The sequence below is a fragment of the Octodon degus genome, unplaced genomic scaffold, assembly GCF_000260255.1.
Source record: "Octodon degus isolate 3935 unplaced genomic scaffold, OctDeg1.0 scaffold00037, whole genome shotgun sequence".
Lineage (NCBI taxonomy): Eukaryota > Metazoa > Chordata > Mammalia > Rodentia > Octodontidae > Octodon > Octodon degus.
In genome coordinates, this window is record NW_004524613.1 from 3,894,060 (window position 1) to 3,912,438 (window position 18,379).

Genomic DNA, 18,379 nt, shown 5'->3' on the forward strand with positions numbered 1-18,379 from the left:
TTTGTTCTTATATTGTCTGATCAATTTTGCATGCCTGTATCTTGTAATCTGAGCAACTACTTTGAAGATAACAATATGCACTATAACAACCACGCTTAATTTCCTTTTACCTTGTTTCGAAATTCTGTATCATTGTTTTTATTGATTTTTTTCCCTCTCTCTTTAAAATAAAATTTAAATTAAAAAGTTGAATGAGATAGTCTGATGGTAGAAACTGCACACTGTCCTCTGGTATAATGACAGCCTCTAGGTCACAGGCCTAAGTTTCCAGACTCCCTTGTAGCTCCAAGCATCCACATGACCCTGTCTGGCCAACAGGATGAGACTGGAAGGATCTGTGCAGGTAACTGGCTTTGCTCATTGGAGGAAGAGGTGTGCCCTTCCCTCCCCTCTCACTGCCTGAAACCAGACTGGCGGGGACAGTCTTGACCATAAGCACACAACCCATACTCCAAGGAAGTCCAATCAATGAAACAGAGATGGAGAGATACTGACATTTGAGAGGTACCTTCTCAGACTTGGACTGTTACCTAAGAGAGCAAAAAGCCTTTTATATTTAAGCCACAGTCACTTATGGGTTTCTTTGTTACAGCAAGGAGTTTGTGCACAAACCCATATAGGTGCCCTTAGGCCCTAGAAAATATGGCCAATGAGCACTGAGGAAGTATATGAATACCTTTTAGAGCAGCATTTTCCAACAGAATCTTCTGTGATCCTGGAAAATTTATATTTCAATGTACATAGTGCCACTGATCATTTAAAATGAGGATGGGGGCTGGTGAGATGGCTCAGTGGTCTAAAGCACCTACTTAGAACAAGCTTAGCAAAGCACAGGGACCGCGGTTCAATCCCCCAGCACCACATGCCAGCCAGCCCCGCCCCCGGTGGGCTGAGCTGGCCACACACACACACATACACACACACACACACACACACACACACACACACAAATAAATAAATAAATAAATAAAATTTAAAAAAATAAAATAAATAAAAATAAAATGAGGGTAGTATATATAACTGCATTTTACATTTTTATTTAATTTTAATTCATTTAAAATTATTTCAAGCTCTGGCATGGTGGTGCATGCCTGTAATCCCAGCATTTAGGAGGCTGAGACAGTAGGATTACTGAGTTTAAGGCCAACCTGGCCTACAAAGTGAGTTGAAGGCTTATCTGAACTACATAGTGAGAATTGTCTAAAAAAAATAAATAAAATAAAAAAGTTTAAATAGGCACACAGAGCTAATGGCAATCACACTGGTCAGAATACTTCTGGAATATCAGCCCAGATCTGCTGTTCTATGCAGCTGATCCATAAAGTCCTGTTCTGATATGCAGCTCTGCCTTCCTCTACTGGAGTGGACACCTGAGCCACATAAGACTTTCAGATTGAGACTGAAAGGGATTCGGTACTGGTGATTTGAATGTTACAGGGGCAACCACCTTCTGCAGTGAGCACAGAGAAGAGGAGAAAGTGTGTAGAAAGAGGCTGTGGGGACACATGTTGAGAGACAGAGGAAAGGTCTGCCAGATACCTGCTGATTCTCTCTCTCTCTCTCTCTCTCTCTCTCTCTCTCTCTCTCTCTCGTATTTAGTACAGGGTCTCACTAGGCAGCTCAGACTCATAGTGATCCTCCTCTTTTCAGTCTCCAGCACTGGGATTACAGGCATGCACGACCATGCCTGGTCTCAGTGGCCAGCTCAGCACGCCCAGGGGCATGTGGTGCCAGGAATGGAACCCTGGTCTCTGTGCTTGCCTAAGCAGTCACTTACTCTGCTGACCTATCTCACCAGTCCTAGTACCTGCTGCTTTCCATTTCTAATTTCATTCTTGATGCAGGGGCCGGGGAGATAGCTCAGTGGAATAAGCGCTTCCCTGGCAAGCACAAGGGCTGAGTTCAAACTCCAGTTCCGCAAAAAAAAAGAAAGAAAATCATGTTGCAGGGGCTGGTGAGATGGCTCAGTGGTCTAAAGCACCTACTTAGAACAAGCTTAGCTAAAGCACAAGGGACCATGGTTCAATCCCCCAGCACCACATGCCAGCCAGCCCTGCCCCCTGGTGGGCTGAGCTGGACACACACACACACACACACACACACACACACATATAAATAAATATTTTTTTAAAAAAAGAAAATCATGTTGCAAACCCAACTGGGGTTCTAATATTTGTAACCAAAATAATCTCAGTTGAGGCCCCAGTGATGGGGACCTTGAGATCCTGTGCCTTTCTAGAAAAGCAAATTTCTGACTCCAGCCTTTAAGAGATTGAGAAAGGATTGTGAGATCAAGGCCAGTCTGGAGCTATCACAAAATAAAACATTGCTAGAAAAGATCTCACTAACAATGGGAGCTGGAAGCCAAAAGCTACATGATGGACAGGGCAGATCTGTGAGGAATTTGGTGGGAGTAGAGAGTTTTAAGGACAAACCAGTTTTCTTAAACATCTATTATGTACCAGATTTTGGGCTAGCCCTAGGACTGGGATGATAAACTCATGACACTTGTACCACCTCTTCTTAATCCCTTTCTTTATGGAGCACATCACTGATTAATCATAAGGTTCTATGTGGCAGCTATTATAAATGCATCAAAGATTATCGATAATATAACACTTAGTGGATTTGTTTTGTTTTGTTTTCTAAAACAGTCTCACTATGCAGTTCAGGCTGAAATTGGACTCACTATGTAACCCAGGCTGGCTTCAACTCATAGAGATCCTCCTGTCTCAGCCTCCTGAGTGCTGGGATGACAAGCATGTGCCACCATGCCCAGCTACTTTGGTGTTTCTTGTTAAGTCAGGCTTAGCTGTGAAAAATAGAACATATGCCTTAAGCAATGAAGATAGTTATGATTTCACTTAAAAAGTCTGAAGAAAAGCAATTCAGGGACGGTTCAATGGCTCAGGACTCTGAATTCTAAGCATGACCCTTTGCCTTTCTCTCGGCTTTCCCATTATGACCATGGGATGGTTGCCATAGCTCCAGGGAATCATTCCTTACATAATAAAAAAACAAAGCAGGAAAGAAAGAGGCAGCAAAAAAAAGGTGGTCTTCTCACACCTTGCTCCTATCAGAGAGACAAATAAATACTCCCATGAAGCTGTCAGCAGATGCTTCCTTCTGTCTCATTGCCCAAAAATGGGCTGTGTATCCACTGTTAACCCAATTATTGGTAAGGGAATGTTCATGAATTAGATCAATCACAATTTGGTCTCTGGGACTACACTTATTTCTACCCAATAAAATAGCTAAGGCCCCTACCGCTCAAGCAGGGTCTCACTATGTGGTTTTTTTTTTTGGCGGAACCAGGAACTGAACTCAGGCCCTTGCGCTTGCCAGGGAAGTGCTTATTCCACTGAGCCATCTCCCCAGCCCCTAGCTATGTGGTTTTGAACTCACAGTGATGTCCCATTCTTAGCTTCCTGAATCTGGTGTTATAGCCATGTACCACCACCATCACTGGTTAAAAGTTATTATTAAAAAGAAAGGGAAATGCTTCTAATAATGCCTGCCATGATACCCTGGCAGCAGGGCTATTCCCAATTGAAAATCAGCAGTCTCCTCATCTCTAAAATGAACTACTAGAAAGACATTATGTAGAGGATGGTTATAAGACTAGTCTAAGGGTCGGTCAGATAACTCAGTGAATTAAAGTGCCTGCTTAGGCACAGTGCAGGGGCTGGAGTTTGATCCCTGGCATGCTGTGCCAGCCCTGCCCTCAGGGCACACAGAAATGGTGATTGAGAATGAGACTGGGCGTGATGTCATGCGCCTGCAGTCCCAGCTATTAGGAGGCTGAAAACAGGAGAATCACTACAAGTCTGATCTATGTAATGAGACCCTGTAAACCCTGTACGTTAAAAAAAAAAAAAAAAGAAAAGAAAAGAAAAAAAAACTAGTCTAAACACTGGTCTCTCTCCAGTCAGGCGACACTGTCTGCTGCACAGCGATGCCCGAGGCCTGCTGTTGAAGGCAGCCTCCCCCTTCCTGCACCACACCTGCTCCCACAGCCATCTGGCTTTCTGATGGTTGCAGTCAAGCCCCAGCCAGCATGCCCTGTCTGGGAGTGGACAGTCTAGCAAAGGGTTGGGTTAGGAGGCCATTCTTGGCACTGTTCCATGGAAAAACTAGATAAGAAGCTATTTTTGTCATAGGAGACATCCCTAAAGTTCAGACACAATTCCAGGTAAACAGGGGTGAAGGAAAGAAAGAGTTATAAGCCCTTTTGGGGGTCAGAAGAGAAGTTATACTGAAAGCAAGGACAATATTTTTTTATTCCTGTATTTATGACAGGGTCTACAGGATTTTACTACGCAGATCAGACTTGTAGTGATTCTGTTTTCAGCCTTCCAAGTGCTGGGATTACAGGTGTGCACTACCATGTTTTTTTTTTTTTTTAAAGAATGAAACCTATGGGCCGGAGAGATGGCTCAGTGGAATAAGCGCTTCCCTGGCAAGCTCAAGGGCCTGAGTTCAATCCCCAGTTCTGAAAAAAAAAAAAAAAGAATGAAGCCTATTCTAAAGTTTAGGGGCTAGAATTAAAAATGGCTATTGGATCACAGCTGTGACTTACCTGGGACTGAGTACAGAATTATGTCTCAAAGGGCAATGGAGTTGGTACTTGTCCAGCCTACCTGACAGACTAAAGCCACCTTCTTTCTGTTTGCTTACAGATCCTTGATCCCTAGAGGCTCAGCTTCTTCCCAACCTAGGAGGAGAATCATGATTGGTCAGAGCTAATTACGATGATTCCAAACTTCTTGTTTATGATTGGTTAAGAAAGGGGCACGTGATACAATTCAAGCCAATGAAATGGCAAAGCACACGTTTTTCTCTAACCTTTTTGTTTGTTTTTGTTGTTGTTGTTGTTGTTTTTGCAGAACTGGGGATTGAAACTTTTTTTTTTTTTTTTTTTTTTCAGAACCAGGGATTGAACTCAGCCCTTGCACTTCCCAGGGAAGCGCTTATTCTACTGAGCCATCTCCCCAGCCCCTCTCCTTTAACCTTTACAAGTTTCTGGAAGGGAATTTGGTTTTAGGGCAACGGTAGTCACATAACTCTTAGGTTCTGGCCCTAGTATGAATTGCTGAAATCATTATGGTGGCCATCTAATATGGCCGATGCCTTTAAAACAAACGCCCATCTTTCCAAAACCACCTCCCCTCTTCTTCTCCAACTCAGTCCAGGTTGGAATTTCCTTTCACCTTTCCTGCCACTTCAGGGAAGACCTCCATCAGCTCCTCAGGTATATCTAAACATCCCCTCTAACCCCACCCCTGGCAAAAGGTCATAAAAGCCTCAGCCTCCCTTTGTTCAAATCCAGAGAATTCCTCATCTTCCCAAATTCTCTCCGTGTCCTCTAAGATACTAAAGCCCCTTTCCCTTTTTCCTTCTGCCTGTTGCTCTGCTGTGCTGGGTGCCTGAAAAAAAACCTATCAAAATCGGGCCAGGGAGATGGCTCAGTAGAGTAAGTGCTTGACTGGCAAGCACAAGGGCCTGAGTTCAATCCCTAGTTCCGGGGGGGAAAAAAAAAAAAAACCTTTCAATAACAAAGATAGGAAGCTGCAAGACCGACACACCTGGTCTCCAATGATACCAGGAGCCCCCAAATTAATCTATCCTGAAGCCATGCTGCCTCAAGATGTCCTAGAAGTAACCCACCCACCTTTTTTTTTTTTTTTTTTTTTTTTTTTTTGTGGTATTGGGGATTGAACTCAGGACCTTACACTTGCCAGGCAGGCGCTTATGCCACTGTGCTATGTCTCCAGCCCAACACATTTTGATTACTGTTTGAACTTCTTTGAGGGGAAGAGGGAGAGAGGGAGAGGTTGGTTACAGGTACAAAATTACAGTTAGCTAGGATTAAGTTCTAATGTTCTATAGTACAGGCAGACAACTATAGTTAATAGTAATTTTTCCCCCCAGTTCTGGGAATTAAACCTAGGATCTTCACAGTGAGCAACATTCTTAGCTCCTTTTTATTTTTTATTTTTGACAGGGTCTTTTTTTTTTTTTTTTTTTTTCATTTTTGTCATTCACAGCACCGGGTGCCAGGACAGGCACTCTGTACCTATACTGCTGATTTTCACTGTTCTTTTTTTTTTTTTTTTTTAATGGACAAGAGCTCTTTTATTTGGGACCTGTCCGCTCTCTGTACACGCAGAGAACTACTTCGTCTCCTCCTTCTTGGACAGCGACTTGATGATCTCTTCCTTCTTAGCTTGCAGGCGCTCCTCACAGCGCTGGCGCGCTTCCTTGGGCCTTGTCCGCTTTCAGCTTGTGGATGTGCTCCCCGAGGATCCGCTTGTTCTTGAACACATTCCCTTTCACCTTCAGGTACATGTACCGGTTGATCTTCTTAGATTCCCTGTATCTCCGGGGCAGCCTGCGCAGGATCCGCATTCTGCGCATCCAGGTCACCTTTTCCGGCATTTGGGCGTTGTCTGTACCCTGCCCTTCCGGCGAGCCAAGGCGTTCTTCCGGCATTTCATTGGTCTCACTGGGATCCAACCAGACCTTCTTTTTGCCACAGCGGAGGACGCTGGAGGCCATCCTCTTCTGAAGCCTGAGCATACGCATGGCTGTGGCCACCACAGCGAAAGAAAAGGACAGGGTCTTGTCAAGTTGATACGTTGCTCTATATTGCTATGACATACGTGTGTTCTCTATGTATTCTAGGCTAGCCTTGAACTCACTATGTAGCCCAGGCTGGCCTCAAACTTAGTGAGCCTCCTGCTTCAGCTTTCCTAGCTCTGGGATTACAAGCATGTGTCACCATGCCCAGCTATTTGTTGTACACAAAAAAGGTAAATATTTGAGGTGGCCGGGATTTACTGTACAAATTAGTTTGATTTTATCACTGTCCATTTTTTTTAATTTTTATTTATGTGTGTGTGTGTGTGTGTGTGTGTGTGTGTGTGGCCAGCTCAGCCCACCAGGGGGTGGCGCTGTCTGGCATGTGGTGCTGGAGGATTGAACCTCAGTACCTGTGCTTGTAGTTTGTTCTAAGTAGGTGCTTTAGACCACTAAGCCATTTCACCAGCCCCTATCACTCCCCATTTTATACATGTATTGAAATATCACACTTTACCTCGTAAGTACAATTACTATGCATTAATTAAAATTTTATTTAAAAAATTTGAGTATTTTGATTTAGGTTTATTTTATTTTACTGTCTTTTTGAGACCAGGTTTCACTATGCAGATCAGGCTGGCCTTAAACTCACAGTGATCCTCCCACCTCAGCCTGTCAAGTGCTGGGATTATAAGAATGTGCTACCACACTCAGTTTTGTGTTTTGGGTTTTTGTTTTTTGTTTTTGTATTTTTAAGGAAGGGTCTACAGGGTGTTCAGGGTCTCACTACTAGATCAGATTCAGAGTAATCCGCCTGTTTACAGCCTCCCAAGAGCTGGGATTACAGGCAAGTGCCACCACATCCAGTCTCAGTTTTGTGTTTTGTTACTGATTTTTTTTTTTTTTTTTTTTTTTTTTTTTTTTGATACAACATCTCAAACTCCTCCCCTGCTCAAATTCCTGCTCTGGCTGCTCTGTACCCTTCACCAACATCAAGGCCTCTAGGACGGGGCCCCTGCCTACCTCTTTCACCTACCCCATCCCTAATATCACCATCTAGTTCAATCCTACTAAGTAGTGCCAACTATCAGAAACTGTATGAACTTCCAAACTGCCTCACCTTTGAAAACACAGCCCTCTATGCATAGAATGCCCTTGCTACCTGGTATGGAGTAGGGCACTCTTGGATAACTTCAGGACCAGAATTATCTAGGGAATTTGGTCCACAAACCAGGTAATCCACTTCTCTGGGCCTCTATCTACTAGTCCATAAAAGAGGAATAACAATACCTTCCTCAGAGAGATGTCAGGATTAAATGGATGATGTAAAAACATGTGGTACACATTAAAAACTCAAGAAAAACAGATGTTTCTTCTCATTTTTTATTTATTTATTTATTTATTTTATTTATTTATGTGTGTGTGTGTGTGTGTGTGTGTGGCCAGCTCAGGGGGCGGGGCCGGCTAGCATGTGGTGCTGGGGGATTGAACCACGGTCCCTGTGCTTTGCTTAGCTTGTTCTAAGTAGGTGCTTTAGACCACTCAGCCATCTCACCAGCCACAAAAAACAGATGTTTCTTGCCAGGTGTGGTGGCACATACTTGTAATCCCAGCACTCAGGAGACTGAGGGAGGAGGATACCTACAAATTCAAGGCCAGTCTGGATCATACAGCAAGACCCTATCTCAAAATAACACCCCCCAAAAACAAACAAAAACCAAGATATTGGGGCTGGGGAGGTGGCTCAGTAGAATAAGTGCTTCCCTGGCAAGCGCAAAGACCTGAGTTCAATCCCCGGTTCTGCCAAAAAAAAAAAAGAAAAGAAAAAAGAAAAGAAAGGAGAGAGAGACTATAAAGAAAGGAAGGAAACTGAGGGAGGAGGATACCACATCATGCAAGTGTGATAGGGGTGGACAGAGTAATCTAAGTGTGCTGTATGTGCAAGGATGAGGGAGAACAGAGTCACCTCTGGGCCTTGGACAGAGTCCCATTAAGACATCTCAACCTTGGGTCTCCTGGGCTACAGGGTTTGCTGATGGCGTAAACCAGCCTCTGAATGGAGCAAATGAATTGTGGGCATGGGAAAGGCTTGGTCCGTCCTGTGGCTGCAACTCATTAGCAACCTGATCTTTGGTTCAGGCCTGTAACAGAATTTTCTTGCCTATGGAGTAGGGAATACAAAGACTTGACATCAGCCCTGTGTTCCTGAGCCAGTCAACAAGTGTTTTTTTGTTTTAGTTTGGTACCAGGAATTGAACTTGGGACCCCACACGTACTGCCAGGCAGGTGCTTCTAACTTTGTAACAGCTCTCCTACCTGGGAAAAGAAAATAAAATTCTTGGGCAAGGGAGATGGTTCGGTGGAATAAACACTTCCCTGGCAAGCACAAGGACCTGAGTTCAATCCCTTGTTCTGCCAAAAAAAAAAAAAAGAAAGAAAGAAAGAAAAAATTCTTGAAATAAAAAAAAGTATGCTGTATGCATGCACAAATCTGGCAGAATGAAGCCCATTAATCTGTATATCCACTATGCAATAATTTAAAAAGTAAATGTTTCTTACTTATCAGCCTCCCTCTCTCCCACTTCCTAGAACACTGTCCTGACTTTATGTGTCCAGGTTGCCTCCCTATGCAGATTGGGCACTCTTAGCGGCAGAAATTAGAGAAGTCAAATCCCAAATCAGTGTGAGGGACAGGTTCACTGAGCACTAAGAAGAGGAAGCTGTCCCAGCTACTCTGGGGACTGAGATAAGAAGACTGCAAGTTCAAGGCCAGCCTGGATGATAGCAAGACTGTGTCTCAAAATAAAAAGTAAATGGAGGGGCTGGAGAGATGGCTCAGTGGTCTAAAGCCACCTACTTGAAACAAGCTTGGCAAAGCACAGGGACCGTGGTTCGATCCCCCAGCACCACATGCCAGCCAGCCCCGGCCCCTGGTGGGCTGAGCTGGCCACACACACACACAATAAATAAATGTAATAAATAAAAATAAATAAATAATTTTAAAAAATAAAATAAATAATAAATAAAAGACCTATCCTTTAAAATAAAAAAGTAAATGGAGCTAGTGATGTACCTCAGTGTCAAGCAGGAGGCTGTGGGTTTAATCCTTAATGTCCAAAAAATTTTAAAAAGAAGAAAGAGGGCCAGAGATACAGCTCAGTGGCACAAGTGCCTGCCTGGAAACTGCAAGGTCCTGACTTTGATTCCTGTACTCCCCAAAAAATAAATAAATAAATAAATAAGAAGAAAAAGAAGGAGGATGAAGAGGAGCGGAAGAAGAAGAAAAGCCACCATGGGCCTAGAGATTCAGGAAGCCCTCCTAAGTGCCAAATCTAGGTTTATCCCACCGATTACCTCTACAGTCTCCTAGACCCCATCCCCCCACCCCAGGGAGGGACTGTGTGAAGTCAGTGCTCCCCACCAGGCGGGAGTACTGTGAAGGTTTCCACTTCTATGTATTTTTTTTTTTTTTTTTCCGCTGAATGCCTTCAAGGCATGACTGGCTGTATTGTGTTGTGGGGATCGAACCCAAGCAACCTGAGCCTGACTGTTTTGTTGAAGCAGCCACTTAAAGAACTGAGCTACCGGGCAGGCCCCCTCCACTTCTATGTAAAAAGAAGAATCCAGCAGGAGTCTCATATGCTACGTGTCCAGCAAACGAACATTTGTCATCTTTGAAGCCAGAGAAACTGCCAGCATCCCTGTTCACCCAGAACCGGGTCCTCCTCCTTTCCCACAGAAACATGCTATAAATGGACAGTACACCGTACAGCTGCTGCCAGAAACAGGGCTTGGATTTCACAAGCCAAGTGGCCTCTCCCACAGAGGGGGTGGGAGGCCCAGAGTATGGCCTTAAATAGCCCAGTTTTGAGGCCTCCTCCCCACTCTGATTTCTGCCTGAGTTGCTGGATCAGGCAGGGTGGGGCTGGACTGCCAACAGGCTGTGACCTCAAGAGTTGCAAACCGTGGCCTATAGCCAAGACTCCTGAGTATACAAAGATAGGCACAGCCAGAATCCACACTCCTGAGGCCAAGTCCTGGTCCAGATTCACACAAGCCCTTCCTCCTTAGGGAAGCTGGGGCAGACAGAAACACAGGCCCCAATTCCCAAGGAATCCAGCTCTGCCAAGGTAGGAAACCAGGAGGAGACAGCACTAGAAATCAAGCAGCGACAGGAGAGAATCACTCACCAGTCCCAGTCCAGCCAGCTGACACAATAGTCTCACATGCATTACTGATCAGAGGGGACACATTGGTCTTGGCTCAACACAGTCCCACCAGAATTTATCCCAGTGCTTGATAAACATTGGTAACTAAATGTCCTGGCTTTGAGTCTTGGCTGCAGGGAAGCCTTTCTGCTAAACTCAAGCTGTTGCTTGCCTGTTTCGTGGGTGATCACTTACTTAACATGACATGATCGATCCCTTCATTGCTAGTCAAGGACCTCTCTTCCAACCCAAATGTTAAGTCTCTGGGGAGAGGGCCATGTTTGCTGTTTGCCAGTGTACACTCAGCCTCTTGAGTAGTACCTGACTTATACCAGCTAATCAGTGAATAAATCAGAAATGTGTTCAATGATTGAGCTGGGAGGGGCTAGCGAGATGGCTCAGTGGTCTAAAGCACCTACTTGGAGCAAGCTTAGCAAAGCACAGGACCACGGTTCAATCCCCCAGCACCACATGCCAGCCAGCCCCGCCCCCTGGTGGGCTGAGCTGGCCACACACACACACACACACTAAATAAATAAATGACTGAGCTGGGAATGTAGCTCAGCAGTGGAGTACTTACTGAGTGTTAAATGAACAGACATTGAAAGGCCTGGAGCAAAAGTACTGACTGTGAGCTCTGAAGGGAGGCAGACTTGACTTAATGTCCTTGCTCCATGACCTCTGACAAATGACTCAACTTCTGTGAGTCTCTATTTCCTCATTTTTTTTTTAAACATTTATTTATTTATTTATTTATTTAGTGTGTGGCCAGCTCAGCCCACCAGGGGGCGGAGCTGGCTGGCATGTGGTGCTAGGGGATTGAACCATGGTCCCTGTGCTTTGCTTAGCTTAGCTTGTTCTAAGTAGGTGCTTTAGACCACTGAGCCATCTCACCAGCCCTATTTCCTCATTTTTAAAACAGAAGTAAAATGTAACTGCCTCACAGGTAAAACACTTTTTCCTGCTTAGTAGATAACAAGCCATTCATAGAAAGTGGTGTAGTTATTACTTCTGGTGCTGTTAGCCTGACAGTATAGGGGGACAAGCACAGGATGTGGAGACAGACAACAAGGATTTGAATCCATACCCTGTCCCTAGCTCTCTGGCCTTGGAAACTTCCAGGGGCTCTCTGAGTCTCAGTTTCTTTGTCTATATAAGGGGCACTCACATGCTAGCTCTCTCTAGGCGAGGCACTGTGAGGACCCAGGTCTGAGCTGCCTTCCTACCTAACCTGGATGCTACAGGAAAGATTTGGAATACCAACAGGCTCTGGAAGGAATGACCTTTAAGCAAGACTAGACTAAAAATAGTTTCTGGACACTGGAAGGCCCAAGTGGCAGGGCTGACCAGCAAAGCATAGGCTGCCACACCTTAGGGGACAGAAATCTCACTTTACCACGTCCTTGAGTAATATGGGGTACAGTAACATCTATCAAGATCCTAAAGGCAGCCAGGCATGGTGGTACATGCCTGGAATCCCAGCACTCTGATGGGCTGAAAGCAGGAGGATCACAGGTTCTTGAAGGTCAGCCTGGGAAACTTTGTGGGACCCTGGCTCAAAATAAAAAAGGATGGGGAAGCAGTTTTCAGTTCAGAGGCCCTACATTCACTCCATAGTACCAAAAGGAAAAAAAAAAAGAAAGAAGGAAAGATTCTAAAGGTAAATAAATACTGTAACCTAACAATACCCCTTATAGGAACAATAATTCTGACAATGTCCACAGAAATATACATAGAAAAGACGTTATCTATGGTACAAGAAGCCAGAGACAAATTGAACGCCCATGAGCGGGGATTGTGAAAAAAGATACCCCTTTTAAGTGGCACAGATTACACATTCTCTTTTTTTTTTTTTTTTTTTTTGGTGGAACCGGGGATTGAACTCAGGCCCTTGTGCTTGCCAGGGAAGCGCTTATTCTACTGAGCCATCTCCCCAGCCCCAGATTACACATTCTCAATGTCTGTATAAAGTCCTGGCCCAGAGCAGGGGCTCAGAAATATTTGTTAAATATGAATGAATCTCAATAATAGGGTATTACACAATCATTAAAAAGTACTAGCCAGCTGGGCGTGGTGGCGCACATCTATAATTCCAGTACTTGGGAGGCTGAGGCAAGAGAATGGTTGTAAGTTTAAGATCAGCCTGGACTACAAAGTAAACTTAAGGCCAGCCTGAACTGCATAGGAAGACCTTGCCTCAAAAGGATAAAGGGGGAGAGGCCCTGGGGAGAGAGCTCAGCCATCTAAGTGCATGCCTGGAAAGTGCAAGGACCAGGTTCAATCCCCGGTACCACATGCTGTGCTGGCCTGGAACTGTAGGCAGGCCTTGCTGGCCACAGAAACCTGGTACAACAGCACAGGACTGTAATCCCAGCCCTGGGCAGGTTGAAACAGGAGGATCACTATGAGTCTGAGCTGCATGGCAAGACCCTGTACCAAATAAAAAAATAAAGATTTTTTTTTTAAAAAGACACATGCACAAATACAAAAAATGAGGAGCCGTGTGTGGTGCCACATGCCTATATATAATCCCAGCACTCAGGAGGCTGAAACAGAAGGATCAAAAATTCAAGACCAAGAGCATGGGCCTGAGTTCAATCCCCGGTTCCACAAAACAAAAACAAAAACAAGAAACAATTTTAAAATATTCAAGGGAAGCTTGGGCTACATAGCAAGACCCTGTGGGCATGGTGACACAAGCCCGTAATGGCAGTACTTGGGAGACTGAGCCTGGAGGATCACTGTGAGTTCAAGGTCAGAGTAGGCTACATAGTGAGTTCAAGGCCAGCCTTAACTATAGTTCTGGCTATAGCAAGGTCCTGTCTCACAAAAAGAAAAAAAGAAAAAAGCTATAAGAAAGATTTTGGGATGATGAATTACAAACATAATGAAGGGGCCAGGGAGATGGCCCAATTCAAAAAAAAAAAAAAAAAAAAAAAAAAAAAAAAAAAGAGGCTAAGGGAGGAAGATTTCTACAAGTTCAAAGCCAGCCTGAGCTACAAAGTGAGTTCAATGCTAGCCTGAACTAAATTGTGAGACCCCGTCTCAAAAAGACAAAAAGAAGTTCCTGCAAGCAACTCAGCGGTCTAAAGCACCTGCTTAGGCCAGTGTTCAGCACCTGTGGTTCAATCCCCCGCACCACGAGTCTCCAGCCTCACCAGCCCCACCCCCAGGGCAGGCTGAGCCAGCCACAAAAAAAGACAAAAAGAAGGAAAAGAGAGGAGGAGAAGGAGAGGAATAAGAAATTTTTCTGAAGGTCTTATGCAAAAAAATAACAACAGTGTTTATTTCTATGAGATAATCACTTTATGCTCCTCTGAGTTGTTGTTTTGTTTTTGGCAGAACAGGGGATTGAACTCAGGCCCTTGCGCTTGCCAGGGAAGCACTTATTCCACTGAGCTGTCTCCCTGGCCTCTTCCTCTGGGTTTTTTTAATGAGCATGTATTACTTTTTAATTTTTTATAAATCCAGTTGATTTTTCCAAAATACTAAACGACCACATTCTAAACTATGCAAACTAAGATTCAGAGATAAGGAAGGCCCTTATCAAATCAGAAACCCTAGATTCAGACTTCTAGAATCTTAGTAGTAGGAGCACGAAGCACTTAGTGAGTGCTTACTATGCAACAAGCACCAAGTTCAATACTCTTTTTTTTTTTTTTTTAATTTTATTTATTTATATGTGTGTGTGGCCAGCTCAGCCCACCAGGGGGGTGCGGCTGGCTGGCATGTGGTGCTGGGGGATGGAACCGTGGTCCCTGTGCTTTGCTTAGCTTGTTCTAGGTAGGTGCTTTAGACCACTGAGCCATCTCACCAACCCCAAGTTCAATACTCTTAAGCACACCTTCACCTAATTTCACTAACTCAATGACATGGATTGAAATCCTGGTTTAATGGATGGACTGAATGAGCCTCAGATGGGGGACATGACTTGCAGTGCACGATAAATATGCAAGAACTTAAAAGACCTTGGGCTTAACTCCTCAGAGATCTGAGATAATATTGTCATCTGCCACTATGTGACCATGGGCAAGCAACGTCACCTCTCTGTTTTAATGTTCACATCAGTAGAATGGACCAAGAGTGTGCTTAATTCGTAGGAGCAGTATTGAGAATTCAGTGACATGGAGGCACTTAGCACGACGTCTCACACATTGTGGGTGCTCAGGAAAGAGCAGCTACCACATGATTACTGCCATCTTTCCTCCATCTCGCCAGCAGGCAGAGGCACACAGCCAATCAGGGACTCGGACTGCCTCCTGAGGCCACAGGCATTTTAATCAAGGACTGGGATCAGGCCAGTGCTGGAATAGCCCAAGTTCTGTCTGTGGAGAGTCACATGGCCCAAAGTTATGTGTGAATGCAGCCAAAGAAATGTTCCCTTGTGAACAATGGTCAGAATGACAGCTCTGAGTCATTGGAGACCTGACCATGGGCTCCCCTCCTACCTGTTCCTGCAACAGGAGCCCCTTGGTGCATCATTGGGGCACAACACACTTAGCCCAACTGAATGAGGTGGCTCCAAGTGAGCTGCATCCCACTTTTGAAGCTGGTAATGCAGGGAGCCAAGGCACCTGGCAGCATCTATCTCCTGGGGAGGACCTGGAAGCGACTGCTCTAAGAGTTCCAAAGACTCACAACACAAAAGCCAGGAACCAGTCAAGCTCAGCAGGAGCTCTGAGCCCCTTCTACAACCTTTAGAAAAGTCAACTGCAAGTGTAAAGTTAAAGGAAAAGAAGAAAGAGTCAAAGATTGTACCCTGCTGATATCCAAATACTACTAAGATCTACTGTGAACCCCAGGCCTGGAGACAAATCACATGTGCTTCCCGCCTGGGAAGAGCTTCCAGAGTGAGAATGCAACTCCAGGGCATGTGTGAGCTTCTGGGGTCCAAGGTGGGCGTGAGGGGATGGTCTCTGCATGGGATGTACCTTTCCTACTTTGAACAATGCACTAAAAATTTATTTCATTGGTTTTTATTGCCTTTTTTTTTTTTTTTTCTTTTAGTGGATACCAGACTCATTATTGCCACTGTCAGTCCAACCACAACATGCAAGGGAAGAGAAAAGAAATTTTGCTTATAGTAATCCCTCCCTTTCTCCCAGGCCTGGTGAGATCTGCACATACAATGGGCCTCTCTAAGCAACAGACAGAGGCATGTTGGCTGCCAGCTTGTGCCCAGACTCTGGTTACAAACACATCCCTGCAATGGAGAACAGGCTCAGGATATGTGTGTGAACCTTTAACTGAGCAGAAGAAAAGTTCCAGGAAGCAGACGGGTTGCTGAGGCCCAGCTAAGCCCCCAACTAGAGCCAGGAAGGAGGACTCTGGAAGGCCCCTAGAGATCTCTGGTGACACCTGTTCTTTCAAGACATCACCAAGGGATTTTGTACCAAGTCCCAGGAAAGATGCCCAGTTCCCTTGCCAAGTTCACAGCCAAAGGGAAGGCCATTTTCTTATGGTTCCTTAGAGGTGGCCTCAGGAATAGATTGGCAGTGGGAAGTTCTGAACAATGTGCCCAGTGATTGGGCTCCAGGGGAAACCTAAACCCACAGAAGCTCATAGGAGCCATGGCTCCAGACTGGGGTAGCTGCCAGACCCTGATATTTTATACAAATTCCACAAAATCTCAAGGACTCGGCACAAGCCAGCATCCACCTGTCCTCCAGGCTTCTCAGATTTCTCTAAGCAATCCAGAGATTCTTAAGCCCAGTTCCTCATCCTGCTCCCACCTCAAACCCCTGTGCTCCCTTGGATGGAACTGCCTCTTTCCATAAGCCTATTGAGCTAGCACAGACAATTTCAAAGGGCTGGGGATAGCCAGGCATGGTGATATACGTTGGCAATCATAGCTATTCAGAAGACTTGCAGGAGAATAACAAGTTCAAGTCTAGCCTGGGCAACTTACTGAGACATTATCTCAAAAATAAATTTTAAAAGGGCTGGAGAGCAGGGCACAATGGCACAGGCCTGTGATCCCAGCTACTTGATATGGGGCAAGAAGACTGAAAGTCAGAGGCCAGCCTTGGCAACTTTGCAAGATGCTATCTCAAAAAGGGGTTGGGTGCATTTCAGTGTAAAGGCTTTGGGTTCAATCCTCAGTACTTAAAAAAAAAAAGAAAAGAAAAAATCCCTAGTACTAGAAGAAAGGCAAAAGCAAAGAGAGAGAGACTTCAACTTAAAAAAAAAAAAACCCTCTAAAATACAAGGAGGCCATGATCTCCTTCCTCATAACCAGGCCTGGGAAAGAGTTTACCAAAGGAATGATCTTAATATTGAAAAATACCTAGAACATAAGAGCTGGAAACCTTCAGTCCTGGGACAGTATATGTGTTACTTCACTCCATGCAGCATCTGTGGCAGACATTGCTAATCAACTCCAGCTCCTTTCTGCCCATTCAAAGCCTTCCAATCCTCACAAATATGGAACTCCCAATAATTCCAAGTGAGACTGATACTCAGTAAAAGCAATTGTTTATCTCTTATCTAAGGCAAGAAGTAGTCCGGGCGTAGTGATGGCATGCCTGCAATCCCAGCACTAGGGAGGCTGAAAACAGGAGAATCACTAAGAGTCTGAGCTGCGTAGTGAGACCCTACACAAGAAGAAGGAGAGGAAGAGGAGGAAGAGGAGGAGGAGAAGGAGGAGAAGAAGAGGAAGAGGAAGAGGAAGAAGAAGGTGGTACCTAAGAATATTCTTGGTGTAATAAGGAAAAACAAATATTCATGAATTAGAGAAAAGACCTGTATATATTTGTATACAAAAGCTTTTAGGGACCAACACTAGAGTCAGTTCTTTTTAAGTATGAAAATGCTATAAGTGTATTTACAAAAATGCCTAAAATGTAAAAATAAAATAAAGCAGAGAGAGAATTGAGACCTGGAGGCACAGGAATGCCAAGGAGCACCAGAGACCCACAGCCTGTTTGTTTCTGTAGCCTCTTGGAGAGGTCTTTGGGGAAACCAAAGCAACCTGCAGGATTTGGGCTTGGGACACAGCTCATAAACTTTGCTGACCAGGGCTTCTCCATCAGCCCCCGCCACCTCCCCCGAGCCTATTCTGGGCAATAAGCCAAAGGCACATTCCTCAGGCCCCCACATACTTCCGGAGCTGCCAGAGTGGAGTTTGAGGAAAGGCTGAGCAAAGCAGAAACCTAAGAGAGGGAACAAAAGGCAAACAAGGAACAACCACAGCAGGAGGACTATCATAACCTATGGGGAAACTGAGACCCAAAGATGGCATAGATCTAATCCAGCCCACCCAGTGAAGGCACAGTAGAGAAACCCTAAGAACAGACTCTTAGCTGTCACTTTCCCCGTCTCCACTCCTCACTTTACCTGGGTCATACACTATATGCCACTTCCTGCCGTGTACCTTTGGTCCTATTTACAACCCAGAAAGTCAGGAATTATGTCCCCATTTTATCCATGAGGAAATTAAATTTAAGGCTCAGGGGGAGGAAGTGATTTTTCCAAGGCCCCAGTGGTAGAGAATGAGAGAGGAAGGGAAACAAGGCCTGCTTAGCTCCTCGCAGGCTCTCCTTCCACCCTGTCTCCAGGCAGGTCCCAAAGTTGTTTCCTTTTTTTTTTTTTTT

The 18,379-nt window shown here is 44.8% G+C and overlaps 1 protein-coding gene across 1 annotated transcript in view; it reads right to left on the reverse strand.

The window, feature by feature from the left end:
• The window catches only part of Snta1 (syntrophin alpha 1), a 33,703-nt gene that overhangs the window by 10,308 nt on the left and 5,016 nt on the right, over positions 1-18,379 (reverse strand). The window lies entirely within an intron of this gene.